Source organism: Capra hircus, chromosome 27 (assembly GCF_001704415.2).
Source record: "Capra hircus breed San Clemente chromosome 27, ASM170441v1, whole genome shotgun sequence".
Lineage (NCBI taxonomy): Eukaryota > Metazoa > Chordata > Mammalia > Artiodactyla > Bovidae > Capra > Capra hircus.
Window position 1 is genome coordinate 10,011,168 of NC_030834.1, and position 12,034 is coordinate 10,023,201.

General features: G+C 42.7%; 1 long non-coding RNA gene across 1 annotated transcript; it reads left to right on the forward strand.

Moving 5' to 3' along the window:
* LOC108634098 lies at window positions 9,407–11,338 on the forward strand. Its single transcript, XR_001917375.1, has 2 exons — window positions 9,407–9,540; window positions 10,706–11,338. It is a non-coding gene; the product is annotated as an uncharacterized LOC108634098 (long non-coding RNA).

Consider the following 12,034-nt stretch of genomic DNA (forward strand, 5'->3'; position numbering starts at 1 on the left):
GTCTTCCTCTTTTCCTAATTTTGAACCAGTCAGTTATTCCATGTCCAGTTCTAACTATTGCTTCTTGACCAATGTACAGCACTTTCTTAGGAGACAGGTAAGGAGAATCCCAGGGACGGGGGCGCCTGGTGGGCTGCCGTCTATGGGGTTGCACAGAGTCGAGTTGGACGTGACGGAAGCGACTTAGCAGAAGCAGCAGCGGCAGCAACAGCAAGGTGGTCTGGAACTCTCAGCTCTTTAAGAATTTTCCACCATTTGTTGTGATCCACACATTAAAGGCTTTTGAGTAGTCAATGAAGCAGAAGTAGATGTTTTTCTGAAACTCCCTTGCTTTCTCCATGATCCAACAAATGTTGACAATCTGATCTCTTGCTTCTCTGCCTTTTCTAAACCCAGCTGGTACATCTGGAAGTTCTCAGTTCATGTACTACTGAAGCCTAGCTTGAAGGATTTTGAGCAGAACCTTGCTAGCATGTGAAATGAGTGCAGCTGTCCAGCAGTTTGAACATTCTTTGACATTGCCCTTTTTTGAGGTAGGAATGAAAGCTGACCCTTTGCAGTCCTGTGGCCACTGCTGAGTTTTCCAGATTTGTTGACATATAGTCCTGTGTCTATGTCAATGCCAATCTTCCAATTTATCCCTGCTTCGCCTTTACCACCTGTAACAACAAGTTTGTTTTCTGCATCTGTAGCTGTATTTCTGTTTTGTAAATGAGTTCAATTGTGCCTTGTTTATTTAGATTCCACATGTAAGTGATGTCATATGATATTTGTCTTTCTCGGTATGACAATTTCTAGATCCATCTATCGTCGCAAATGCCATTATTTTGTTCTCTCTCTGAATAATATTCCATTGTACGCATGGACCACATCTTCACTCTCCACTCACCTGTTGATGGACATTCCGATTGTTTCCAGTTCCTGACTATTGTAAATAGTATTTCTATGAACATTGGGGTGTATATATCTACTCCAACACATGTCCAGAAGTGGGATTGCCAGATCATATGACAGCTCTGTTTTTAGTGTTTTAATGAAAGCTCCATTCCTAGCGGCCATGCCAGTTTACATTGCCATGCGCAGTGTAGGCGGGTTCCCTTCTCACTACGTCCTTCCAGTGTTAATTGTTTATAGATTGCTTGATGATCGCCATGCTGGCCAGTGTGAGATCGCACTTCATTGTGTTTGATTTGCATTTCTCTGACAATTATTGATGCTGAGCTTCATGTGCTTTCTAGTCCTCTGTATGTCTTCTTTGGAGAAATGTCTGTTTAGATCTTCTTTCTAGAGTCATTTAGAGTGAGGGATCAGGGTGAGTAATTTCACTAGGATGGCCCCTAATTTGGGCTGATTTCTCTCCACGTCATTGAGTTTCCCTATCAGTGTGTCTTTTGCTTTGTTTTGGTCCAGACCTGAGTGCCCTGGAGGGGTGCTACCAGTGTCCCCCAGAGGCTCTCCACGAGCACATGCTGGCTAAGAATTGGTCCTCTTCTTCAGCCTGTCTGCGCATTTCTAAGCTAGAGTTTGGCTCCATTGGAAATGTCCTGACAATTTCAGTAGTGAATTTGGGTATCTGCTGAAAGATTTGGCTGTCTCTGTAGCTGATGCTGATTAGCAAATAAACTCTGAGTGTGAGGGGAAAATAAATTGAAAAGGAAAGGAAAAAGTATAGAAGCCTCTCTATCTGTGGATTTGTCATTTTGGAGTTTGTGATCATTAAGATGGGGCTGACAGAAAACTGCTGAACTCAGAACTGGGTGACTTAAAGGGCTGCACCTATCTTCACTGCAGTGACCTTGGCCCAGCCGCAGGATTCCAGCATGATGGGGGTGAAAGGACCTAGAGAACCAGTCTGTCCATCTCTTGATTGAGTCGCTGAGAAAGCTGACTCTTGGGGAAAGGGCACTATATTTGCAGTGTAGATACTGAGTGCTAAATCCAGGCCCAGATCTTAATTCAATGTCCTTTTGGAGGTCACTAGTTCCACAATGCCATGGTTTGGTGTTTTGATAAGAATATAAGAATTGCCAAGTAACTTCTTATAAAACTTGCATTGTTATGCTGTTCCAGCAGGCAGGCTTGGGTACCAGAGTCCTCTGTGGCCCCATGTTGCCTCCATCAGCACCCTTCTCTCCTTCTTCATCCTGGCAGCTCCCCTCCTGCAAGCTGGCTACATACCATCCCACCGTCCTTCCCAGTTACCCGCTCAGCAACGTGCCTCATAAGGCCTTGCTTCTCAACATTTTATTTTGTTTTTTTGGGGAGCTTTTTGTTTGTTGATTTATTTTATTGGGGTATAGTTTCTTTACAATGTTGTGTTAGTTTCTGCTGTACAACAAAGTGAATCCGCTGTAGGTGCATATATAGCCCCTCTCTCTTGGACCCAGAGAGGAAATGAACCTTAAGTTTTACTCAATTTTAATTATTTTGCATTTGAATACTGCATGTTTATACTGGGTACCATGATGGGCAGCATAGTCTAGATCGTTAAGCTTTTTGCTGTTGTTGTTGTTGCAGGAGAGGCTGTTGAGAACCCATGAAACATTAGCGTTCCTCCTACCCCCAGCGTCTTTATGTCATACTCCATGGTTTCCCATGACCGTTCATGACTCTAGAAACACATGGAAGAGCCGCCCTTGGCTTCTATTGTAGAGAGCATATTTCTCTTCAACACCCTGTCTCTGTTCCTGTCTGTTATGTAAGGTACAGTTATTGATTTAGCTTAAAGCGGTGCTCATGTAGCAGAGTAAGTAATACTAATACCAACAGTGAGAGCTTAGTGATCACAAGAGAGGACATTTGCTTATTGCTCCATGTGCACAAGGTACATGATACTTCCACGTGTTAACTGATTTCGTCTTTTTTATTAATAGATTTTAAAAATGGCACATTTTTTTCATTTTTAGGCTACACCACACAGCATGTGGGAATCTTAGTTCCCCAGCCAGGGATCGAACCTATGTCCCCTGCATTGGAGGCGTGGCGTCTTAACCGCTGAACCACCAGGGAATTCCCATCTCATTTAATCTTGAAGCAGCCCCACAAGCACTATGCTGTTATGAATATTATGTTGTTCCCACCTTAAGGATCAGGAAATAGAGGCAAAGGCCGTGGGTGTCATGAGCGTCAGGCCTGGGGTGTGAGGTCTCCAGCACATGATGGCAGAGCTCTCTCTCTCTCATAACCACAGAGCTGCCTTGACTTTGTGCACCACCGCAGAGAAGCTCCCAGCCCGCCCCCTGTCCCTGCCTGGGGCCTGGCCCACACGGAGACAGGGCTGGGCTCTGCCCACTTAACCAGAAGCAGAGCCGGATCGGTTTGCTGCCGCAGCACTGCAGTATGCTTCTGGCACTGGCTGCCTGGAGTCTGCAAAGCCTTCAGGAGGTGAGGATGTAATCTTCCATCAGACCACCCTCCCTGCAGACCCTAACTGCAAGATTGGGGATCTCCTTGCTTTCTGCACTTCTGACCATGTCTACAACTTCCGGGGCCCCTACCACTCCCTCAGGTTAGACAGTTCACTGGCGGGAACTGCAGATCTCAAGATAACACTGCTGCTGCTGCTGCTGCTGCTAAGTCGCTTCAGTCGTGTCCGACTCCATGCAACCCCGTAGACGGCAGCCCACCAGGCTCCTCCATCCCTGGGATTCTCCAGGCAAGAATACTGGAGTGGGCTGCCATTTCTTTCTCCACAAGATCAGACTTATGATTATAGTTTAATTATAAAGCAGGGGTCCCCAGCCTCCAAGATCTAATGCCTGATCATCTGAAGTGGAGCTGATGTAATAATACTAGAAGTAAAGTGCACGATAAATGTAATGCCCTTGAATTATCCTGAAACCATCCCCCTCTCCCCTGGTCCATGGGAAAATTGTCTTCCATTAAACCAGTCCCTAGTGCCAACAAGTTTGGGGACCTTTGTAAAGCATAGAAATCAGGACCAGACCAGATGCACCGGGTGAAGTCTGTGTGCTCCCGGGTATAGAGCTCTTGCGCCCTCTCGTTGTGGAATCAAGGGGCATCACCCACCATCCTGGCACTCTTATGTATTCACCAAGGAAGCTTAACTAAGCTTCAGTGTCCAGAGTTTTTATCGGGGCTTCGCTTTTTTTCAGTATAATGGACTGAGTCATCTGCCACATCACTGACCTCAGTCTCTAGCCACCCTCCCTTCCCCTGGGGTCAGAGTAATAACATTTGGCTGAAAGCTCCAACTCTCTAATCTCCTGGTTGGTCTATCTGGCATGGCCAGCCCCCACCCTGGAATTATCCTGGGATTTACCAGGCATCACCTTGTTAGCATACACTGTCAGAAAGTGAAAGTCGCTCAGTTGTGTCTGGCTGTTTGTGACCCCATGGAATTCTCCAGGCCATGGAATTCTCCAGGCCAGAATACTGGAGCTACCCAAGCTGTTCCCTTCTCCAACACTATCAGAGCCCGTCATGAATAACAAAGATACTCCTATCAGTTGGGAAATTCTAAGGGCTCAGGACCTCCACACAAGAATCTGGGACAAAAAATCTGCTAAATTTTGTATTATATAGCAGCTACATCAAAAGTGTCTCTTTCGGCTGACTAAGATCAAGGATAAGGACCTTTGAATTTCTACATTTTAGTGGTTACTGGACACAATTATACATGTTACCTCATTTTTCTTATCTATTAGTGATTTTTTTGGCAGATGCATGCATTGAGACTAAACAAAATTAAAAATGTGGTCCATGAATATCCAAGTAGTAGCAATTGGTGTTGAAGTTTAAAAACCAAATTTCCTAACTTTAAATCAGAAGTCCCTTGCATCTGTAAGAAGAGGAGTAGAAGATAAGAATAGAGATATGCTTTGAATTCTTAATTGTGTTTCTTATCTAAAAATGCAGCATGGAAGCGAACTTGGCCAAGATGGGTCAGGAAAAGAAGCATGTGAGAATCTGAAAGTGAGGCTCCTTCTCTAGAAGACAATTGATTCTCTCTCCAGTTTTTCTTCCCGGGTTTATTTGGAGAAGCTGATGCATCAATAAGGCCTGTGTCAGGCCTTATCCCAAGCACTGAAAATACAGAAACAGAGTCCTGGGCTTCTTTGCAGGGTGGGCAGAAAGTGTATGAAAGTTGGCCATAGGATGTAGTTAAGAAAACAGTAGTGGAGGGACTTCCCTGGTGCTCCAGTGGTTAGGAATCTGCCTTGCAATACAAAGGACATGGGTTCGATCCCTGGTTGGGGAAATAAGATCCCACGTGCTGCAGAGCAAAAGCCCACACACTGCAACCACTGAAGCCTGGGCTCCACAACTAGAGAGTCTGTGCGGAGCCACGAAAGATCCCCTTTGATGCAATGAAGATCCTGCGTGCTGCAACTAAGACTCAACACAGCCAAATAAATAAATAAGCTGGTTAACTACTTGATCCATCTGCAACCTTAATTAGCAAAAAAAAGAGGAACATGCTTAGGGTGGGCAGCTAATCAGGATGGGACTGGGGTAAGAGGGAGTCAGCAAAGATCTCCTGAGTGAGCTAAAGTAGGAGCTGGGGCTTAGAAACAGAGATTTACAAAGCCTACAGTGTATCTGGAAATGGTACTGGACTCCCTCGCTTCAAAGTGGGAGGTGGATGGGTCCTGGTGATGCCCTGAACCTAAAGCTTTGCAGGATCCTTGCCCTGTTAGCATCTGCCTCAGCTATAGCTGGACCCCAGCATCAGAGGAATGGGGGTGCACGAGTAGCAGACCTCAGGAATGCTGAGGGTATATGGGGGTGCTTCAGGGTCCACGGAGCTTCTTATCTGTACTATGAGGACTTTGGACTTCCCTGGGGTCTCTTCTGCCACTAACGTCTTGTGATCTTGATGAAAAAATGTTTTGCAAAGCAAATGAATAAAGTAAACAAGATTATAAAGAGAATATTTGCCTTCTTAAGGGGATAAATTGTTCTCAAACACATCAGGAGCCTTCATTTGCATATAAACAATGCAAATTCTGTATAAGCAGAGGAGGCTTGTTTTCTTAGGTGTTTTGGTAACTTAATTACAGATCGGTCTTTTCAATTTTGTTACTCTAAGTATATTAGGAAGTGGAAGAGCTGCATTCATTTTAAATACTGTTTACTTCAGAATAGTCGCAGTTCCTTGAATGTTCAGACTATCTGCATTTTCTCTGAATTAGCCTGGATCTTTGTAAGTTATTTCTATATTTAATGGATTATAAAATATATGAGATTTGCTTTTCTAAGAAGGTTTGGAGAAGTTCCCCTTGCATAGCCCAGCTGAACCTCATCCACTCTCAGTCAGCGTGGGTTGACTCAGGACACCCAACAAAGTTCATGCAACCTGTTAGGATACAAAACCCTATCTCTTCTTTTAACCTCCAGTGTCTTGTGGTCTTTCTGTATCTTTCTCCCCTTATAACTTTGAGTGCCCCTGTATCAATCAGACTACATAGACTTCCACTAATAATAACACTTTGCAAATATTTTCTGTGTTTAGACAAGTTTTGAGGATCATGGAGACAGCATCATGCACGGAACAATGCTGTCTTCCTGGTCTACTCTCTGCCTCATCTCCTTCCCCCCTCCCCCTTATCTTCTTTCTCTCCTCCCCCTGTTCCCCCACCCCTATTATTCCCTCCATTCACCCCTCGCAGAAGCAAAGCACACTGCACCCTTTGCCTTAGGTGAAGCAGTTTACCAATCACTTTCTGTAGCTTGGACATTTTCTTGGGATCCTATTCTCTGCTCCTGAGAGGCAGCTCAGAAGATTCCAAATCCTTTTATTTTGTTACATCTTGTCAGGATTATTTCCCGAAAGGATATCGTGAGCAAATATGCTTCTACTAAGCGGGGTGAGAGCACGTGGCATGGATGAGCTCCCGGGAGGAAGAAAGACACTGTAGCAGCACGTGGGAGCCTGGCAGGTTCGCAGACCTCAAGCAGGTCTCTGTGGTCAGGGTTTGGCATGATCATGAAGGTGACCAACAAAAAGATGGAGTTGCAGGAAAAGGCGGTGGTCACATCACAGAGGACTTTTGTGATTGTGTTTTCTTCCGGTAGGTGACGGGAACCCAGGGTTAGTACGATTGCAGTGTGAGGAGACAGCAGGGTGGTTGCAAAACTTACCAGCCAGAAGATGGTACAGTGTCAAGGTCCAGAAATAGGGCAGGGGCAGAGCAAATAACCCTTGGGAGAGCAAAACGAAGCCAGTCAGATTTACAGTTGATTGGTTGTGGGGTGAGGGAGAGAAAGAAACAGGTCAGGAAAAACTCTTGAATTTCTGCTCTGGATTCAAGTTAGAAAATGTAGGGAAAGCAAGACTAGAGATTGCTGATGTTCGATTAAGGAAATATGATTCAATCTGGTTTATTGTTGTTGGTGTCTTAACACCTTGGGCAAAGAGAGCAAGCCCTCGGAAGTCCTTTTAGGCACAGGCAGTGGGTTGAATAAGTTCAAAGTCAGCAACTGTCCGGAAACGTGTCTGTGAAAGATTTTGGAACATAACTCCTCATCTGATGGATCCTGGGCATATCATTTCAGATAAGACACGGCTTAGAGCTTCATGGTTCATGTCACTGCAAACTGCTGCTTGGCTGTCAGAAACTGGGCTTAATCAGAACTGAGGATGTTCTGTTTTGCTTTTTGATTGGTTTATCAAACAGTGTAAATTCAGCCTGGGGGTAATGATTCATTTCATTTTCCCTTACTCACCACTTTAAAGGCACTTGGTCTGAATGCTTTCTCTACTTCTCTCTCTCACATTGATAATATCTAAGAAAACTGTGTACATTTCTGGTCATTTTCAATGGTGAGAACAGTTTAATTTCAGCATTTAAGACTCCTTTTCAGGTATTAAGTCTTTATCAGACAGCATTACACTTCTGTCTCACAGCCCATTCAGAGCATCTTTACTCTCCAGACCTGCCAGGTCAGATGGGTGAACGGTGTGATTAGCGGAAAGAAAAGCTTTTTACCAACTGGTCCTGCACATGTGACTCTTCTCTGGCTGGGACTTTGAAATCCAAGACCTGTTTTTAAGGCCATCCCATCTCTTTTTAGGGCTTCCCTGGTGTCTCAGACAGCAAAGAAACCACCTGCAGTATAGGAGACTTGATTTTGATCCTTGGGTCGGGAAGATCCCTTGGAGAAGGGAATGGCAACCCACTCCAGTATTCTGGCCCGGAGCATCCTACGGACAGAGGAGCCTGGTGGGCTACTGTCCACGGGGTCGCAAAGAGTTGCGCGTGAGTGACTAAGCATGCACGTACACATCCCTTTGGGGGCAGGAACTCCAACAGGACTGGGGATCATGGAAGCTGCCCTGTGTACTGATGTGGAAACTTCTCTTGAAAATCAGAGATACCCATCACAAGTTGTTCTAAGCTTTTCTGATTGCAGTCTAAAATCCCAAGAAAAGTCCCAGTAACCTTTAATTACAGGGTCTTATTTTTTAGATAATGGAGGAAAAGATCACATTGTCATCATTTTTACGATGATACAAGTCGAAAATAAAGTGAGTTCTCTTTGATTGGTATGAACACAATGCAACAGAAATTGTCTCTTCAAACAGAATCACATTGAAGGCTGAAAACAAAGACCATCCCTGCCCGCAAATGGAAGCTATGTACTGAATTCTTTTTTCCCCCATGCCTTTCTTCAATTTTCTATTTAAGGAAATTTCTGAAAATACATGAATTATGCAGCTTATCTCTCAGATGAGAAAGAATTTTCTCCTTGGATTGGATGGCTGCATATTTATTAATAGCAGTAAAATTTTCCATGTTCTTTTGTATCAGATGGGATGCTGACTAAACTATGAAGGAGGCTTTCCAGCAATAATAACAGTAACGGCTGAATAATTATAAAAGCTGTATGGAATTGAAAGGCATTTTAATTTGTCATTACTTCTATGTTTTTAGGAAGGATCTGAATAATTATTCTGCCTATAAAAAAGAAGAGTGTACCATTTTTCCTCATTATGGGATTATGTTCTTAGTATAACACTTTTACTATAAGTTTTTTAAAAAAAATGAAAAACCAAAACCTCTCTTGTGATTTCTTCTAAACGATGTAATCAAGATTGAAGTCTGCTCAGCTAGGAATATATTTGGTCTTCTTACTATTATGTGGACATACTGCACTTCAAACTCATTTTCATTTGAAAAGTGTTCATCTTTGCAGTTTTAAAAAATGCGATTATACTTGTTTGCTTAGTGAGAACTTCCAACCTCTCTGTCACATTAATTCAGGAAGATGACAGGGACTGTAGAATTTCCTTAGGTCATGACCGGATGGTAGCAGACGCTGAATGTGAGGTTCTAAAACAGGCTCTTTCTTTTTATAACAACTATTAAAAAGCATCTGTGGTTACCAGGGTCATTCCAAGGCAAAATTTCAAAGCTATATTTACCGCCCCTCCCCCCACAAATGCAAGTGGTCTCCATTTTCATTTGGTCTGCATTATCCCAACAGCATTTAATTCTTATTCAGATCCTAAGAATATTCTATGACAGCACTGTTTTTGGAAAATAAAATTTCAAGATATGCTGTGTGTGCTTCTAGGTGAGTAAAAGAATTTTCCTTTGTGGTGTGTGTGTTTTCATTTATCAGATTTCTGCTAAGATATTTAGATCTCAATGTTGAACAGGAAAATCTATGCAAAGATTCTGACCTACTCTAGCACATTGTCACCCTCGCTCCTAAAATATAGTCTTGGGGTAAATGGAGATTGTTAAAAGATACAATTCGGCAGGCTGATTGCGGACAGAAGAAACCTTCCTTAGTGTGAGAAAAATCCCTTTCACGTTTTGTCAACAAGTTCTTTCCACCTTTGATTTTGATCTTTCCCAGGATTCAACTCCCCCTCTTGACAGCTGGTGGCTGTTCTGGTAACTTAGCCAAGTTTAGCCTCACTGCTCTCACCTTTAAAATGAGGAGAAATGACATTCACGTTAAAGGTGGTTGAGGGGACTACATTATAACGTAAAAGTAGTGTGGGACTTCCCCGATGGGCCAGGGGTTAAGACTCTGGGCTTCTACTGTAGGCAGTGTGGGTTCCACCCTTAGCTCCACAAGTTCCACATGCTGCCCCCTGCCCCAATGCAGCTAATAATAATAATAATAATAATCAATGTGGACATTTTGTCATGTGGTAGGAATGTAATATATGGAGACATCTTTTTACCACAAAGAACAAAGACTAAAAACCTGTTTAAAAATTGGTTATCTATTTGCTTTCAATCAATACTTTTTGAGAGCAAGACCAGAAGCAATGTTTTTCTATTTAACTGAAAATTCCAAATGAACTGAATTTCTAATTCTTTGAAATCTAAATGCTATAAAATTATTCTTTCCTCCCAAAAGGAGGGCTTTGCAATGAGTGAAACCTGGATATTACAGATGGGTATTTGCAATACACCGTACATAAGATTCAACTTATTATTTTCATTTTCATAAGAACTTTCAGAATGAATTTGGTGGCTGGTTTGCCAAAGTAGAAATAAAGTTTTTCTTGTGCATTCACAGAGGTGACATTGGTAATTGAATTAAGATATACACAGCTTATTGAAAACTTAAACAATTCATCCTATCGATTCATCCTTACTTTAATTTGATGGCTAAAGTGGTGTGGGGGGTGGGAAGGGCTTGAGAGAGAGGGTGGGTGGGGAGAAGATTGAAATATGTAATTATGAAAGAAGATAAAACAGTGTTTCCTTCTGTCTTACAGCCTGAAGAATAAGTAGTAAGAACATCAATCAAGAGATGAGAAAAAAAAGTCAGGATTTTCTGCCTTGGAGAAATGCTTACCAACCACCAGAGGAAGATTTGTTCACGAACAATGAACATTTCTCATGAGGATTCAGATTAACATAGGACTAATCTTAGTTTTGGGGAATGAATGAGCTTCCTTTCTTGCTATTTTTTTGTTTTTAATTTTGTGGTAAGCTATGATATGTGGATGGATTTTGGAAAAATTCTTTCCTGATAATATATTTAGCACATGTTCTACATCATAATCCTATAGCAAACAGCAGGAGCATCATTCAAACTTAAAGACAGTGGGGAAAAAAAATCTCAGTTTCCAATTTATTCTCAGATTTCTTCACCATGTAATTATTCTGTTAACGCCTTGCTGGTGGAAATGCAAACCACGTCTATCAAGAAATAAACTTTATTTTTTCATCGTGTTGAACACAATTGGTGGCAACGTGCACAGAACCTGACCGCTATTAGTAGAAGATACGTAATGGACACAAATTCTCATTTCACCTTCAAAAATACAAGCCAGCTTTGCCATCCGATCAAGAATAAGGAGGGTAAATCAAGGAGGAATCCTCCTTTTTTTTTTTTCCTGATCATTCAAAGAACAGTTTCTCAAGGTTAAGCCAAGTCCTCTTTTGCAAGCTGCCAAATAATAGCTTAGGAAAAGAATTAGTTTGCCTGCATGATGATCCTCTTAGGCAAAAATGTCTTAATAGCAGTTGACCTCAATGAAACGTTTTCCCAAAGGCATTCACGAAAAGAACCATCAGCCCCAGAATGAGAGGGAAATAAAAGAATGTTTTCTTATGAAGTTGGCCTGAATTGTGGATGTTCGCATAGGGCATGGAGGATTTGGAAAGAAATGGGGGAATTCTGCACAAATAACCGCCTTGGACATTGAGGTCACCCGTTTCTGTCTTTGTCACTCAAGTCCTTTTGCTGAGCTGAGATTCAGCCACTCTGGAGATAATGCCATTGGCCAACATGGCAGACTGGAAAACCGTTCCTCTCCGAAGGGGAATGTCTCTGAGGTTGATATCTCTAGGTTGAAATCTTCTCCATGGCAACTGGATTTGTAGTCCTGCGGGCTCACTGCAAAGCTGGGCATTTACACTCTAGTCTGAATGCTTCTTAGAGCCCTGACTGAGGTCGCCCTTTGTACATTGTGACCACAGGGCCTAGTCTCCCCATGTCAGGGTTTTCTGGGTGTCTGTGATTTTTCCACAGAGACCTAAGGTGGTTACAACTCGGCGAGCAATAAATGAAATGACTTAGGGATGCACAGTGTCTTTAC